This window comes from Lagenorhynchus albirostris, chromosome 20 (genome assembly GCF_949774975.1).
Source record: "Lagenorhynchus albirostris chromosome 20, mLagAlb1.1, whole genome shotgun sequence".
Taxonomy (NCBI): Eukaryota; Metazoa; Chordata; class Mammalia; order Artiodactyla; family Delphinidae; genus Lagenorhynchus; species Lagenorhynchus albirostris.
This window is the reverse complement of record NC_083114.1, coordinates 21,511,465-21,526,746: the sequence shown is the minus strand read 5'-3', so window position 1 is coordinate 21,526,746 and position 15,282 is coordinate 21,511,465. Positions and strand designations below refer to the sequence as shown.

Sequence of the window (15,282 nt, the reverse complement as noted above, 5' to 3'; positions counted from 1 at the left end):
AGCGGGCGGTGAGCGAATGAATGACCGCTCGAGGGGATGTATGCCGGCCACCGGGCCCTGTTTGACTGTCCAGCCTCAGCTTACCTGACCCTGGTTACCAGGGAATGCCACTCTGGGCCCTCCTTTTCATCCCCCTCCCTCACTGTGACCTCACCACCTGCCCCATTATGACCCAGTCTGGCTCCCAGTTAAAACTGGAGGGCAGGGGGCCCAGGCAGTCCTGGGACCAACGGCCATGGGTGAGCGAAACTACTACCGAGCCGAGCCGTTCACTGGCCCCATCCCCAGGAAATGCCAGGAGCAAGGATACTCAATTCTTCTGATCCCGGTCAGCTTCATCTTGCTCAACGTGGGGATCAACGTGGTGACTATGGTCAGGGCAGGATCTGTGCAGCGCGGTTGGGGGAGCCCTGGGGTCTTGAAGGGGCTGAGGTGGGAGGGCTGCTGGGGTGTGACCGGACAAGGGTTGGATTTCAGGGCTCACCCTGCTCCCGGCCTCCCCCCTCCCCTTCTTCCCTCAACTCTGGAGGCATCTGAAGAGATTCTTGCGGGCACTTTTCAATCGTATTTTCCACAAAGGTGAGTGGGCGCCGGCGTGGGTTCAGGGGATGTGGGCCTGTCCCCTTTCTTCTATCCCTGCCTTGATTCTCAGCCCCTCAGGAACCCAGGCCCTGACCCATCTCGCCTTTCCCCACAGACAAGCAAGCCAGCTGTGTAGGCAGCCATCGCATGTGCATGCGCTGCTCCGTGGATCCCAAGAACCTGTGCTCAAGAGTTTCTTCCCGCTTCTGCCATCGCCCAAGCTTCCTGCTCGGGCAGGCAAACCACCTTGACTACTGCCTGCAGCGGGGCTCGGCGGGGGCGGAGCCGGATGCCCACCCCCCCCCCCCCCCCCCCCCCCCCGCCGCGGGCGAGTGAAGGAGAAGGCGGGCGGAGCGGGAGGCAAAAAGCCTACAGCACCCGGTATTCCCAGGCGGTCTCCCATCCAAGTACTAACCAGGCCCGACCCTGCTTAGCTTCCGAGATCAGACGAGATCGGGCGCGTTCAGGGTGGTATGGCCGTAGACGGGGGCGGGGGCCGCGGGCTGCCTCTTGAGGCCCACTTTCGCTGGCGCTGGCGCCTTAACGCCAGCCCGGCGGCCGGCCCGCCCCGGCAGGGCCCCCTCGCCCGCCCAGGCAGGGGGAACGGAGGTCTCGGGTATCGGGCGGCGGCGGAGGGTTTGGCGACCACCTCCCAGCCCAGGGCGGCCGTGACCCAGCAAACCCTTCGGCGCTTGGCGCCCCGCCCAAGATCCCGCACGTCGCTCACAGGCACGTGGCCCCGGAGGCTTCAGGGCCCGGGGCCCGCGGTCCCTTGGGCCTCGGCCCTGCCCGCCCACGCGGCGCTAGGCGCAGACCGGCCACAGCCCGGGCCGGCCCTCCTGCCCGACAGCAGCTGGCCCGAAGCCACTGGGAGCCACCATTGAGTCGCCACGGCCCCTCAGCCCCGGCCAGGCCACCCTTGCCCCCACAGCCCCCGCCGAGCTCAGGACCCCGCCCCTGGTGGCCGGCAGGCCCGCGGAAGCGGCCCCTGCCCTCGATCCCACTCCCGCACCCGGCCGCGGTGACACGCCAGAGGGGCGGGGTGGTGGTGGTGGGGGCTTTTGTCGGAGGGAGCTGTGGAGGGACACACCGGCACACAGGTGGCGGCGCCGGGGCTGGGCGCCGGTGGGGGCGGCCAGGTGCAGGTCGAGGGGCTCGCGGGCCGAAAGGACGGCAACTGGGCCCGCGGCGGAGTCTGGGTCTGGAGGGCTCTGAGCCTCCATCCGCTCTGGTGCCTCGGGGCTACCGGCCCGAAGCCTGGTAGCGCGACACCCCACCGGCCCACAGACGTAGCCTCCCCAGCTGTGCTCACAGCGAGTCCAACCGCAGCCTGCACCCCTCCACGGGACACTTGGATTACTCCCGCGATCCCCACGAGGTGCGGCACCCGGCGGCCGAATGGGCTGAGATCCTGCCCTTGCGGCGCCCTGTGGCCACCTCCGCCTCCCTCACGGTACTGGCCGAGGCCTCGGACCAGCGGGCCCCGGCTCCCAGCTCAGCGCTGCTCCTCCGCCCCTCTCACCTCCTGCCCGACGTCCAGGCTACCGAGCACCCTCCACCCCCGCCCACCTTCATGCCACTCAGCCGGAACCCGGGAGGCCATGCCAACTACCAGGTGTATGACAGTCTGGTGCTGAAGCGGCAACCGCAGGAGGGCCAAGCGCGGGCCAACTCGCTGCTACCTTCCACCTCGGCCTCCAGGCCCTCTCTGCACGGGAGCCAGACTGGGAAAATGAACTTACCAGCAGCAAATGGGGGCAGGGGCAGGGGGCGGCAGGGCATGGAGAGAGGAATAAAGAGCGCCAGAGTCCAGGAAACATTGGTGGTCTGTGGCTTGGAAGCGCCACTCCTTCTGCCAGCCTGGGTCCCTGCGCTTGGCTTCCTGCAATAAGAAGCCAGTGTCCCCTTCTTGGCCTGAGGGTCCCTTTGGTTTAGTGGCCACAGTTCCGCCAGCAGGCCCCTCCTGGTCCTATACCATGCACTAAGTACATCTGCAGCTGCAGACTCCAAACCCCTGGTCTCTGGGCACCTCCTCTGTGTCTCAGCTGTCCCTGTCCACAGAGAGCCTCATACAAGAAGTTGCTTCCAAACTGGGAGGTTCCACATCTGGGCAGGTCCAGCTCCAGGCCCAGTGAAGGGCATGAAGAAGGCTGAGGCTCTGGACTCCAGCCAGGCCTTCAGCAGGCCTCTGAGGCCAAGGTCTTCCTAGTCTCAAGAGGGGCCAAGAGACGCAATGTGTCATTTGAACAAGTGAGTCAGCGGGCGGTGAGCGAATGAATGACCGCTCGAGGGGATGTATGCCGGCCACCGGGCCCTGTTTGACTGTCCAGCCTCAGCTTACCTGACCCTGGTTACCAGGGAATGCCACTCTGGGCCCTCCTTTTCATCCCCCTCCCTCACTGTGACCTCACCACCTGCCCCATTATGACCCAGTCTGGCTCCCAGTTAAAACTGGAGGGCAGGGGGCCCAGGCAGTCCTGGGACCAACGGCCATGGGTGAGCGAAACTACTACCGAGCCGAGCCGTTCACTGGCCCCATCCCCAGGAAATGCCAGGAGCAAGGATACTCAATTCTTCTGATCCCGGTCAGCTTCATCTTGCTCAACGTGGGGATCAACGTGGTGACTATGGTCAGGGCAGGATCTGTGCAGCGCGGTTGGGGGAGCCCTGGGGTCTTGAAGGGGCTGAGGTGGGAGGGCTGCTGGGGTGTGACCGGACAAGGGTTGGATTTCAGGGCTCACCCTGCTCCCGGCCTCCCCCCTCCCCTTCTTCCCTCAACTCTGGAGGCATCTGAAGAGATTCTTGCGGGCACTTTTCAATCGTATTTTCCACAAAGGTGAGTGGGCGCCGGCGTGGGTTCAGGGGATGTGGGCCTGTCCCCTTTCTTCTATCCCTGCCTTGATTCTCAGCCCCTCAGGAACCCAGGCCCTGACCCATCTCGCCTTTCCCCACAGACAAGCAAGCCAGCTGTGTAGGCAGCCATCGCATGTGCATGCGCTGCTCCGTGGATCCCAAGAACCTGTGCTCAAGAGTTTCTTCCCGCTTCTGCCATCGCCCAAGCTTCCTGCTCGGGCAGGCAAACCACCTTGACTACTGCCTGCAGCGGGGCTCGGCGGGGGCGGAGCCGGCTGCCCCCCACCCCCCCCCCCCCCGCCGCGGGCGAGTGAAGGAGAAGGCGGGCGGAGCGGGAGGCAAAAAGCCTACAGCACCCGGTATTCCCAGGCGGTCTCCCATCCAAGTACTAACCAGGCCCGACCCTGCTTAGCTTCCGAGATCAGACGAGATCGGGCGCGTTCAGGGTGGTATGGCCGTAGACGGGGGCGGGGGCCGCGGGCTGCCTCTTGAGGCCCACTTTCGCTGGCGCTGGCGCCTTAACGCCAGCCCGGCGGCCGGCCCGCCCCGGCAGGGCCCCCTCGCCCGCCCAGGCAGGGGGAACGGAGGTCTCGGGTATCGGGCGGCGGCGGAGGGTTTGGCGACCACCTCCCAGCCCAGGGCGGCCGTGACCCAGCAAACCCTTCGGCGCTTGGCGCCCCGCCCAAGATCCCGCACGTCGCTCACAGGCACGTGGCCCCGGAGGCTTCAGGGCCCGGGGCCCGCGGTCCCTTGGGCCTCGGCCCTGCCCGCCCACGCGGCGCTAGGCGCAGCCCGGCCGCAGCCCGGGCCGGCCCTCCTGCCCGACAGCAGCTGGCCCGAAGCCACTGGGAGCCACCATTGAGTCGCCACGGCCCCTCAGCCCCGGCCAGGCCACCCTTGCCCCCACAGCCCCCGCCGAGCTCAGGACCCCGCCCCTGGTGGCCGGCAGGCCCGGGGAAGCGGCCCCTGCCCTCGATCCCGCTCCCGCACCCGGCCGCGGTGACACGCCAGAGGGGCGGGGTGGTGTGGGGGGGGGGCTTCTGTCGGAGGGAGCTGTGGAGGGACACACCGGCACACAGGTGGCGGCGCCGGGGCTGGGCGCCGGTGGGGGCGGCCAGGTGCAGGTCGAGGGGCTCGCGGGCCGAAAGGACGGCAACTGGGCCCGCGGCGGAGTCTGGGTCTGGAGGGCTCTGAGCCTCCATCCGCTCTGGTGCCTCGGGGCTACCGGCCCGAAGCCTGGTAGCGCGACACCCCACCGGCCCACAGACGTAGCCTCCCCAGCTGTGCTCACAGCGAGTCCAACCGCAGCCTGCACCCCTCCACGGGACACTTGGATTACTCCCGCGATCCCCACGAGGTGCGGCACCCGGCGGCCGAATGGGCTGAGATCCTGCCCTTGCGGCGCCCTGTGGCCACCTCCGCCTCCCTCACGGTACTGGCCGAGGCCTCGGACCAGCGGGCCCCGGCTCCCAGCTCAGCGCTGCTCCTCCGCCCCTCTCACCTCCTGCCCGACGTCCAGGCTACCGAGCACCCTCCACCCCCGCCCACCTTCATGCCACTCAGCCGGAACCCGGGAGGCCATGCCAACTACCAGGTGTATGACAGTCTGGTGCTGAAGCGGCAACCGCAGGAGGGCCAAGCGCGGGCCAACTCGCTGCTACCTTCCACCTCGGCCTCCAGGCCCTCTCTGCACGGGAGCCAGACTGGGAAAATGAACTTACCAGCAGCAAATGGGGGCAGGGGCAGGGGGCGGCAGGGCATGGAGAGAGGAATAAAGAGCGCCAGAGTCCAGGAAACATTGGTGGTCTGTGGCTTGGAAGCGCCACTCCTTCTGCCAGCCTGGGTCCCTGCGCTTGGCTTCCTGCAATAAGAAGCCAGTGTCCCCTTCTTGGCCTGAGGGTCCCTTTGGTTTAGTGGCCACAGTTCCGCCAGCAGGCCCCTCCTGGTCCTATACCATGCACTAAGTACATCTGCAGCTGCAGACTCCAAACCCCTGGTCTCTGGGCACCTCCTCTGTGTCTCAGCTGTCCCTGTCCACAGAGAGCCTCATACAAGAAGTTGCTTCCAAACTGGGAGGTTCCACATCTGGGCAGGTCCAGCTCCAGGCCCAGTGAAGGGCATGAAGAAGGCTGAGGCTCTGGACTCCAGCCAGGCCTTCAGCAGGCCTCTGAGGCCAAGGTCTTCCTAGTCTCAAGAGGGGCCAAGAGACGCAATGTGTCATTTGAACAAGTGAGTCAGCGGGCGGTGAGCGAATGAATGACCGCTCGAGGGGATGTATGCCGGCCACCGGGCCCTGTTTGACTGTCCAGCCTCAGCTTACCTGACCCTGGTTACCAGGGAATGCCACTCTGGGCCCTCCTTTTCATCCCCCTCCCTCACTGTGACCTCACCACCTGCCCCATTATGACCCAGTCTGGCTCCCAGTTAAAACTGGAGGGCAGGGGGCCCAGGCAGTCCTGGGACCAACGGCCATGGGTGAGCGAAACTACTACCGAGCCGAGCCGTTCACTGGCCCCATCCCCAGGAAATGCCAGGAGCAAGGATACTCAATTCTTCTGATCCCGGTCAGCTTCATCTTGCTCAACGTGGGGATCAACGTGGTGACTATGGTCAGGGCAGGATCTGTGCAGCGCGGTTGGGGGAGCCCTGGGGTCTTGAAGGGGCTGAGGTGGGAGGGCTGCTGGGGTGTGACCGGACAAGGGTTGGATTTCAGGGCTCACCCTGCTCCCGGCCTCCCCCCTCCCCTTCTTCCCTCAACTCTGGAGGCATCTGAAGAGATTCTTGCGGGCACTTTTCAATCGTATTTTCCACAAAGGTGAGTGGGCGCCGGCGTGGGTTCAGGGGATGTGGGCCTGTCCCCTTTCTTCTATCCCTGCCTTGATTCTCAGCCCCTCAGGAACCCAGGCCCTGACCCATCTCGCCTTTCCCCACAGACAAGCAAGCCAGCTGTGTAGGCAGCCATCGCATGTGCATGCGCTGCTCCGTGGATCCCAAGAACCTGTGCTCAAGAGTTTCTTCCCGCTTCTGCCATCGCCCAAGCTTCCTGCTCGGGCAGGCAAACCACCTTGACTACTGCCTGCAGCGGGGCTCGGCGGGGGCGGAGCCGGCTGCCCCCCACCCCCACCCCCACCCCCCACCCCCCCGCCGCGGGCGAGTGAAGGAGAAGGCGGGCGGAGCGGGAGGCAAAAAGCCTACAGCACCCGGTATTCCCAGGCGGTCTCCCATCCAAGTACTAACCAGGCCCGACCCTGCTTAGCTTCCGAGATCAGACGAGATCGGGCGCGTTCAGGGTGGTATGGCCGTAGACGGGGGCGGGGGCCGCGGGCTGCCTCTTGAGGCCCACTTTCGCTGGCGCTGGCGCCTTAACGCCAGCCCGGCGGCCGGCCCGCCCCGGCAGGGCCCCCTCGCCCGCCCAGGCAGGGGGAACGGAGGTCTCGGGTATCGGGCGGCGGCGGAGGGTTTGGCGACCACCTCCCAGCCCAGGGCGGCCGTGACCCAGCAAACCCTTCGGCGCTTGGCGCCCCGCCCAAGATCCCGCACGTCGCTCACAGGCACGTGGCCCCGGAGGCTTCAGGGCCCGGGGCCCGCGGTCCCTTGGGCCTCGGCCCTGCCCGCCCACGCGGCGCTAGGCGCAGCCCGGCCGCAGCCCGGGCCGGCCCTCCTGCCCGACAGCAGCTGGCCCGAAGCCACTGGGAGCCACCATTGAGTCGCCACGGCCCCTCAGCCCCGGCCAGGCCACCCTTGCCCCCACAGCCCCCGCCGAGCTCAGGACCCCGCCCCTGGTGGCCGGCAGGCCCGGGGAAGCGGCCCCTGCCCTCGATCCCGCTCCCGCACCCGGCCGCGGTGACACGCCAGAGGGGCGGGGTGGTGTGGGGGGGGGGCTTCTGTCGGAGGGAGCTGTGGAGGGACACACCGGCACACAGGTGGCGGCGCCGGGGCTGGGCGCCGGTGGGGGCGGCCAGGTGCAGGTCGAGGGGCTCGCGGGCCGAAAGGACGGCAACTGGGCCCGCGGCGGAGTCTGGGTCTGGAGGGCTCTGAGCCTCCATCCGCTCTGGTGCCTCGGGGCTACCGGCCCGAAGCCTGGTAGCGCGACACCCCACCGGCCCACAGACGTAGCCTCCCCAGCTGTGCTCACAGCGAGTCCAACCGCAGCCTGCACCCCTCCACGGGACACTTGGATTACTCCCGCGATCCCCACGAGGTGCGGCACCCGGCGGCCGAATGGGCTGAGATCCTGCCCTTGCGGCGCCCTGTGGCCACCTCCGCCTCCCTCACGGTACTGGCCGAGGCCTCGGACCAGCGGGCCCCGGCTCCCAGCTCAGCGCTGCTCCTCCGCCCCTCTCACCTCCTGCCCGACGTCCAGGCTACCGAGCACCCTCCACCCCCGCCCACCTTCATGCCACTCAGCCGGAACCCGGGAGGCCATGCCAACTACCAGGTGTATGACAGTCTGGTGCTGAAGCGGCAACCGCAGGAGGGCCAAGCGCGGGCCAACTCGCTGCTACCTTCCACCTCGGCCTCCAGGCCCTCTCTGCACGGGAGCCAGACTGGGAAAATGAACTTACCAGCAGCAAATGGGGGCAGGGGCAGGGGGCGGCAGGGCATGGAGAGAGGAATAAAGAGCGCCAGAGTCCAGGAAACATTGGTGGTCTGTGGCTTGGAAGCGCCACTCCTTCTGCCAGCCTGGGTCCCTGCGCTTGGCTTCCTGCAATAAGAAGCCAGTGTCCCCTTCTTGGCCTGAGGGTCCCTTTGGTTTAGTGGCCACAGTTCCGCCAGCAGGCCCCTCCTGGTCCTATACCATGCACTAAGTACATCTGCAGCTGCAGACTCCAAACCCCTGGTCTCTGGGCACCTCCTCTGTGTCTCAGCTGTCCCTGTCCACAGAGAGCCTCATACAAGAAGTTGCTTCCAAACTGGGAGGTTCCACATCTGGGCAGGTCCAGCTCCAGGCCCAGTGAAGGGCATGAAGAAGGCTGAGGCTCTGGACTCCAGCCAGGCCTTCAGCAGGCCTCTGAGGCCAAGGTCTTCCTAGTCTCAAGAGGGGCCAAGAGACGCAATGTGTCATTTGAACAAGTGAGTCAGCGGGCGGTGAGCGAATGAATGACCGCTCGAGGGGATGTATGCCGGCCACCGGGCCCTGTTTGACTGTCCAGCCTCAGCTTACCTGACCCTGGTTACCAGGGAATGCCACTCTGGGCCCTCCTTTTCATCCCCCTCCCTCACTGTGACCTCACCACCTGCCCCATTATGACCCAGTCTGGCTCCCAGTTAAAACTGGAGGGCAGGGGGCCCAGGCAGTCCTGGGACCAACGGCCATGGGTGAGCGAAACTACTACCGAGCCGAGCCGTTCACTGGCCCCATCCCCAGGAAATGCCAGGAGCAAGGATACTCAATTCTTCTGATCCCGGTCAGCTTCATCTTGCTCAACGTGGGGATCAACGTGGTGACTATGGTCAGGGCAGGATCTGTGCAGCGCGGTTGGGGGAGCCCTGGGGTCTTGAAGGGGCTGAGGTGGGAGGGCTGCTGGGGTGTGACCGGACAAGGGTTGGATTTCAGGGCTCACCCTGCTCCCGGCCTCCCCCCTCCCCTTCTTCCCTCAACTCTGGAGGCATCTGAAGAGATTCTTGCGGGCACTTTTCAATCGTATTTTCCACAAAGGTGAGTGGGCGCCGGCGTGGGTTCAGGGGATGTGGGCCTGTCCCCTTTCTTCTATCCCTGCCTTGATTCTCAGCCCCTCAGGAACCCAGGCCCTGACCCATCTCGCCTTTCCCCACAGACAAGCAAGCCAGCTGTGTAGGCAGCCATCGCATGTGCATGCGCTGCTCCGTGGATCCCAAGAACCTGTGCTCAAGAGTTTCTTCCCGCTTCTGCCATCGCCCAAGCTTCCTGCTCGGGCAGGCAAACCACCTTGACTACTGCCTGCAGCGGGGCTCGGCGGGGGCGGAGCCGGCTGCCCCCCACCCCCCCCCCCCCCCGCCGCGGGCGAGTGAAGGAGAAGGCGGGCGGAGCGGGAGGCAAAAAGCCTACAGCACCCGGTATTCCCAGGCGGTCTCCCATCCAAGTACTAACCAGGCCCGACCCTGCTTAGCTTCCGAGATCAGACGAGATCGGGCGCGTTCAGGGTGGTATGGCCGTAGACGGGGGCGGGGGCCGCGGGCTGCCTCTTGAGGCCCACTTTCGCTGGCGCTGGCGCCTTAACGCCAGCCCGGCGGCCGGCCCGCCCCGGCAGGGCCCCCTCGCCCGCCCAGGCAGGGGGAACGGAGGTCTCGGGTATCGGGCGGCGGCGGAGGGTTTGGCGACCACCTCCCAGCCCAGGGCGGCCGTGACCCAGCAAACCCTTCGGCGCTTGGCGCCCCGCCCAAGATCCCGCACGTCGCTCACAGGCACGTGGCCCCGGAGGCTTCAGGGCCCGGGGCCCGCGGTCCCTTGGGCCTCGGCCCTGCCCGCCCACGCGGCGCTAGGCGCAGCCCGGCCGCAGCCCGGGCCGGCCCTCCTGCCCGACAGCAGCTGGCCCGAAGCCACTGGGAGCCACCATTGAGTCGCCACGGCCCCTCAGCCCCGGCCAGGCCACCCTTGCCCCCACAGCCCCCGCCGAGCTCAGGACCCCGCCCCTGGTGGCCGGCAGGCCCGGGGAAGCGGCCCCTGCCCTCGATCCCGCTCCCGCACCCGGCCGCGGTGACACGCCAGAGGGGCGGGGTGGTGTGGGGGGGGGGCTTCTGTCGGAGGGAGCTGTGGAGGGACACACCGGCACACAGGTGGCGGCGCCGGGGCTGGGCGCCGGTGGGGGCGGCCAGGTGCAGGTCGAGGGGCTCGCGGGCCGAAAGGACGGCAACTGGGCCCGCGGCGGAGTCTGGGTCTGGAGGGCTCTGAGCCTCCATCCGCTCTGGTGCCTCGGGGCTACCGGCCCGAAGCCTGGTAGCGCGACACCCCACCGGCCCACAGACGTAGCCTCCCCAGCTGTGTTCACAGCGAGTCCAACCGCAGCCTGCACCCCTCCACGGGACACTTGGATTACTCCCGCGATCCCCACGAGGTGCGGCACCCGGCGGCCGAATGGGCTGAGATCCTGCCCTTGCGGCGCCCTGTGGCCACCTCCGCCTCCCTCACGGTACTGGCCGAGGCCTCGGACCAGCGGGCCCCGGCTCCCAGCTCAGCGCTGCTCCTCCGCCCCTCTCACCTCCTGCCCGACGTCCAGGCTACCGAGCACCCTCCACCCCCGCCCACCTTCATGCCACTCAGCCGGAACCCGGGAGGCCATGCCAACTACCAGGTGTATGACAGTCTGGTGCTGAAGCGGCAACCGCAGGAGGGCCAAGCGCGGGCCAACTCGCTGCTACCTTCCACCTCGGCCTCCAGGCCCTCTCTGCACGGGAGCCAGACTGGGAAAATGAACTTACCAGCAGCAAATGGGGGCAGGGGCAGGGGGCGGCAGGGCATGGAGAGAGGAATAAAGAGCGCCAGAGTCCAGGAAACATTGGTGGTCTGTGGCTTGGAAGCGCCACTCCTTCTGCCAGCCTGGGTCCCTGCGCTTGGCTTCCTGCAATAAGAAGCCAGTGTCCCCTTCTTGGCCTGAGGGTCCCTTTGGTTTAGTGGCCACAGTTCCGCCAGCAGGCCCCTCCTGGTCCTATACCATGCACTAAGTACATCTGCAGCTGCAGACTCCAAACCCCTGGTCTCTGGGCACCTCCTCTGTGTCTCAGCTGTCCCTGTCCACAGAGAGCCTCATACAAGAAGTTGCTTCCAAACTGGGAGGTTCCACATCTGGGCAGGTCCAGCTCCAGGCCCAGTGAAGGGCATGAAGAAGGCTGAGGCTCTGGACTCCAGCCAGGCCTTCAGCAGGCCTCTGAGGCCAAGGTCTTCCTAGTCTCAAGAGGGGCCAAGAGACGCAATGTGTCATTTGAACAAGTGAGTCAGCGGGCGGTGAGCGAATGAATGACCGCTCGAGGGGATGTATGCCGGCCACCGGGCCCTGTTTGACTGTCCAGCCTCAGCTTACCTGACCCTGGTTACCAGGGAATGCCACTCTGGGCCCTCCTTTTCATCCCCCTCCCTCACTGTGACCTCACCACCTGCCCCATTATGACCCAGTCTGGCTCCCAGTTAAAACTGGAGGGCAGGGGGCCCAGGCAGTCCTGGGACCAACGGCCATGGGTGAGCGAAACTACTACCGAGCCGAGCCGTTCACTGGCCCCATCCCCAGGAAATGCCAGGAGCAAGGATACTCAATTCTTCTGATCCCGGTCAGCTTCATCTTGCTCAACGTGGGGATCAACGTGGTGACTATGGTCAGGGCAGGATCTGTGCAGCGCGGTTGGGGGAGCCCTGGGGTCTTGAAGGGGCTGAGGTGGGAGGGCTGCTGGGGTGTGACCGGACAAGGGTTGGATTTCAGGGCTCACCCTGCTCCCGGCCTCCCCCCTCCCCTTCTTCCCTCAACTCTGGAGGCATCTGAAGAGATTCTTGCGGGCACTTTTCAATCGTATTTTCCACAAAGGTGAGTGGGCGCCGGCGTGGGTTCAGGGGATGTGGGCCTGTCCCCTTTCTTCTATCCCTGCCTTGATTCTCAGCCCCTCAGGAACCCAGGCCCTGACCCATCTCGCCTTTCCCCACAGACAAGCAAGCCAGCTGTGTAGGCAGCCATCGCATGTGCATGCGCTGCTCCGTGGATCCCAAGAACCTGTGCTCAAGAGTTTCTTCCCGCTTCTGCCATCGCCCAAGCTTCCTGCTCGGGCAGGCAAACCACCTTGACTACTGCCTGCAGCGGGGCTCGGCGGGGGCGGAGCCGGCTGCCCCCCACCCCCCACCCCCCCGCCGCGGGCGAGTGAAGGAGAAGGCGGGCGGAGCGGGAGGCAAAAAGCCTACAGCACCCGGTATTCCCAGGCGGTCTCCCATCCAAGTACTAACCAGGCCCGACCCTGCTTAGCTTCCGAGATCAGACGAGATCGGGCGCGTTCAGGGTGGTATGGCCGTAGACGGGGGCGGGGGCCGCGGGCTGCCTCTTGAGGCCCACTTTCGCTGGCGCTGGCGCCTTAACGCCAGCCCGGCGGCCGGCCCGCCCCGGCAGGGCCCCCTCGCCCGCCCAGGCAGGGGGAACGGAGGTCTCGGGTATCGGGCGGCGGCGGAGGGTTTGGCGACCACCTCCCAGCCCAGGGCGGCCGTGACCCAGCAAACCCTTCGGCGCTTGGCGCCCCGCCCAAGATCCCGCACGTCGCTCACAGGCACGTGGCCCCGGAGGCTTCAGGGCCCGGGGCCCGCGGTCCCTTGGGCCTCGGCCCTGCCCGCCCACGCGGCGCTAGGCGCAGCCCGGCCGCAGCCCGGGCCGGCCCTCCTGCCCGACAGCAGCTGGCCCGAAGCCACTGGGAGCCACCATTGAGTCGCCACGGCCCCTCAGCCCCGGCCAGGCCACCCTTGCCCCCACAGCCCCCGCCGAGCTCAGGACCCCGCCCCTGGTGGCCGGCAGGCCCGGGGAAGCGGCCCCTGCCCTCGATCCCGCTCCCGCACCCGGCCGCGGTGACACGCCAGAGGGGCGGGGTGGTGTGGGGGGGGGCTTCTGTCGGAGGGAGCTGTGGAGGGACACACCGGCACACAGGTGGCGGCGCCGGGGCTGGGCGCCGGTGGGGGCGGCCAGGTGCAGGTCGAGGGGCTCGCGGGCCGAAAGGACGGCAACTGGGCCCGCGGCGGAGTCTGGGTCTGGAGGGCTCTGAGCCTCCATCCGCTCTGGTGCCTCGGGGCTACCGGCCCGAAGCCTGGTAGCGCGACACCCCACCGGCCCACAGACGTAGCCTCCCCAGCTGTGCTCACAGCGAGTCCAACCGCAGCCTGCACCCCTCCACGGGACACTTGGATTACTCCCGCGATCCCCACGAGGTGCGGCACCCGGCGGCCGAATGGGCTGAGATCCTGCCCTTGCGGCGCCCTGTGGCCACCTCCGCCTCCCTCACGGTACTGGCCGAGGCCTCGGACCAGCGGGCCCCGGCTCCCAGCTCAGCGCTGCTCCTCCGCCCCTCTCACCTCCTGCCCGACGTCCAGGCTACCGAGCACCCTCCACCCCCGCCCACCTTCATGCCACTCAGCCGGAACCCGGGAGGCAATGCCAACTACCAGGTGTATGACCGTCTGGTGCTGAAGCGGCAACCGCAGGAGGGCCAAGCGCGGGCCAACTCGCTGCTACCTTCCACCTCGGCCTCCAGGCCCTCTCTGCACGGGAGCCAGACTGGGAAAATGAACTTACCAGCAGCAAATGGGGGCAGGGGCAGGGGGCGGCAGGGCATGGAGAGAGGAATAAAGAGCGCCAGAGTCCAGGAAACATTGGTGGTCTGTGGCTTGGAAGCGCCACTCCTTCTGCCAGCCTGGGTCCCTGCGCTTGGCTTCCTGCAATAAGAAGCCAGTGTCCCCTTCTTGGCCTGAGGGTCCCTTTGGTTTAGTGGCCACAGTTCCGCCAGCAGGCCCCTCCTGGTCCTATACCATGCACTAAGTACATCTGCAGCTGCAGACTCCAAACCCCTGGTCTCTGGGCACCTCCTCTGTGTCTCAGCTGTCCCTGTCCACAGAGAGCCTCATACAAGAAGTTGCTTCCAAACTGGGAGGTTCCACATCTGGGCAGGTCCAGCTCCAGGCCCAGTGAAGGGCATGAAGAAGGCTGAGGCTCTGGACTCCAGCCAGGCCTTCAGCAGGCCTCTGAGGCCAAGGTCTTCCTAGTCTCAAGAGGGGCCAAGAGACGCAATGTGTCATTTGAACAAGTGAGTCAGCGGGCGGTGAGCGAATGAATGACCGCTCGAGGGGATGTATGCCGGCCACCGGGCCCTGTTTGACTGTCCAGCCTCAGCTTACCTGACCCTGGTTACCAGGGAATGCCACTCTGGGCCCTCCTTTTCATCCCCCTCCCTCACTGTGACCTCACCACCTGCCCCATTATGACCCAGTCTGGCTCCCAGTTAAAACTGGAGGGCAGGGGGCCCAGGCAGTCCTGGGACCAACGGCCATGGGTGAGCGAAACTACTACCGAGCCGAGCCGTTCACTGGCCCCATCCCCAGGAAATGCCAGGAGCAAGGATACTCAATTCTTCTGATCCCGGTCAGCTTCATCTTGCTCAACGTGGGGATCAACGTGGTGACTATGGTCAGGGCAGGATCTGTGCAGCGCGGTTGGGGGAGCCCTGGGGTCTTGAAGGGGCTGAGGTGGGAGGGCTGCTGGGGTGTGACCGGACAAGGGTTGGATTTCAGGGCTCACCCTGCTCCCGGCCTCCCCCCTCCCCTTCTTCCCTCAACTCTGGAGGCATCTGAAGAGATTCTTGCGGGCACTTTTCAATCGTATTTTCCACAAAGGTGAGTGGGCGCCGGCGTGGGTTCAGGGGATGTGGGCCTGTCCCCTTTCTTCTATCCCTGCCTTGATTCTCAGCCCCTCAGGAACCCAGGCCCTGACCCATCTCGCCTTTCCCCACAGACAAGCAAGCCAGCTGTGTAGGCAGCCATCGCATGTGCATGCGCTGCTCCGTGGATCCCAAGAACCTGTGCTCAAGAGTTTCTTCCCGCTTCTGCCATCGCCCAAGCTTCCTGCTCGGGCAGGCAAACCACCTTGACTACTGCCTGCAGCGGGGCTCGGCGGGGGCGGAGCCGGCTGCCCCCCACCCCCACCCCCACCCCCACCCCCCACCCCCCCGCCGCGGGCGAGTGAAGGAGAAGGCGGGCGGAGCGGGAGGCAAAAAGCCTACAGCACCCGGTATTCCCAGGCGGTCTCCCATCCAAGTACTAACCAGGCCCGACCCTGCTTAGCTTCCGAGATCAGACGAGATCGGGCGCGTTCAGGGTGGTATGGCCGTAGACGGGGGCGGGGGCCGCGGGCTGCCTCT

At 66.5% G+C, this 15,282-nt stretch overlaps 6 non-coding genes across 6 annotated transcripts; all 6 read right to left on the bottom strand.

Annotated features, from left to right (window-relative positions):
• Positions 1-948: 948 nt before the first annotated feature.
• LOC132512356 (5S ribosomal RNA) lies at positions 949-1,067 on the bottom strand. Its single transcript, XR_009538092.1, has one exon. It is a non-coding gene; the product is annotated as a 5S ribosomal RNA (ribosomal RNA).
• Positions 1,068-3,779: 2,712 nt separating this feature from the next.
• LOC132512355 (5S ribosomal RNA) lies at positions 3,780-3,898 on the bottom strand. The gene has a single exon (XR_009538091.1). It is a non-coding gene; the product is annotated as a 5S ribosomal RNA (ribosomal RNA).
• A 2,725-nt stretch (positions 3,899-6,623) lies between these two features.
• Positions 6,624-6,742, bottom strand: LOC132512354 (5S ribosomal RNA). The gene has a single exon (XR_009538090.1). It is a non-coding gene; the product is annotated as a 5S ribosomal RNA (ribosomal RNA).
• Positions 6,743-9,456: 2,714 nt separating this feature from the next.
• Positions 9,457-9,575, bottom strand: LOC132512353 (5S ribosomal RNA). The gene has a single exon (XR_009538089.1). It is a non-coding gene; the product is annotated as a 5S ribosomal RNA (ribosomal RNA).
• A 2,713-nt stretch (positions 9,576-12,288) lies between these two features.
• LOC132512352 (5S ribosomal RNA) lies at positions 12,289-12,407 on the bottom strand. The gene has a single exon (XR_009538088.1). It is a non-coding gene; the product is annotated as a 5S ribosomal RNA (ribosomal RNA).
• A 2,730-nt stretch (positions 12,408-15,137) lies between these two features.
• On the bottom strand, positions 15,138-15,256 carry LOC132512351 (5S ribosomal RNA). The gene has a single exon (XR_009538087.1). It is a non-coding gene; the product is annotated as a 5S ribosomal RNA (ribosomal RNA).
• Between the last annotated feature and the right edge of the window lie 26 nt (positions 15,257-15,282).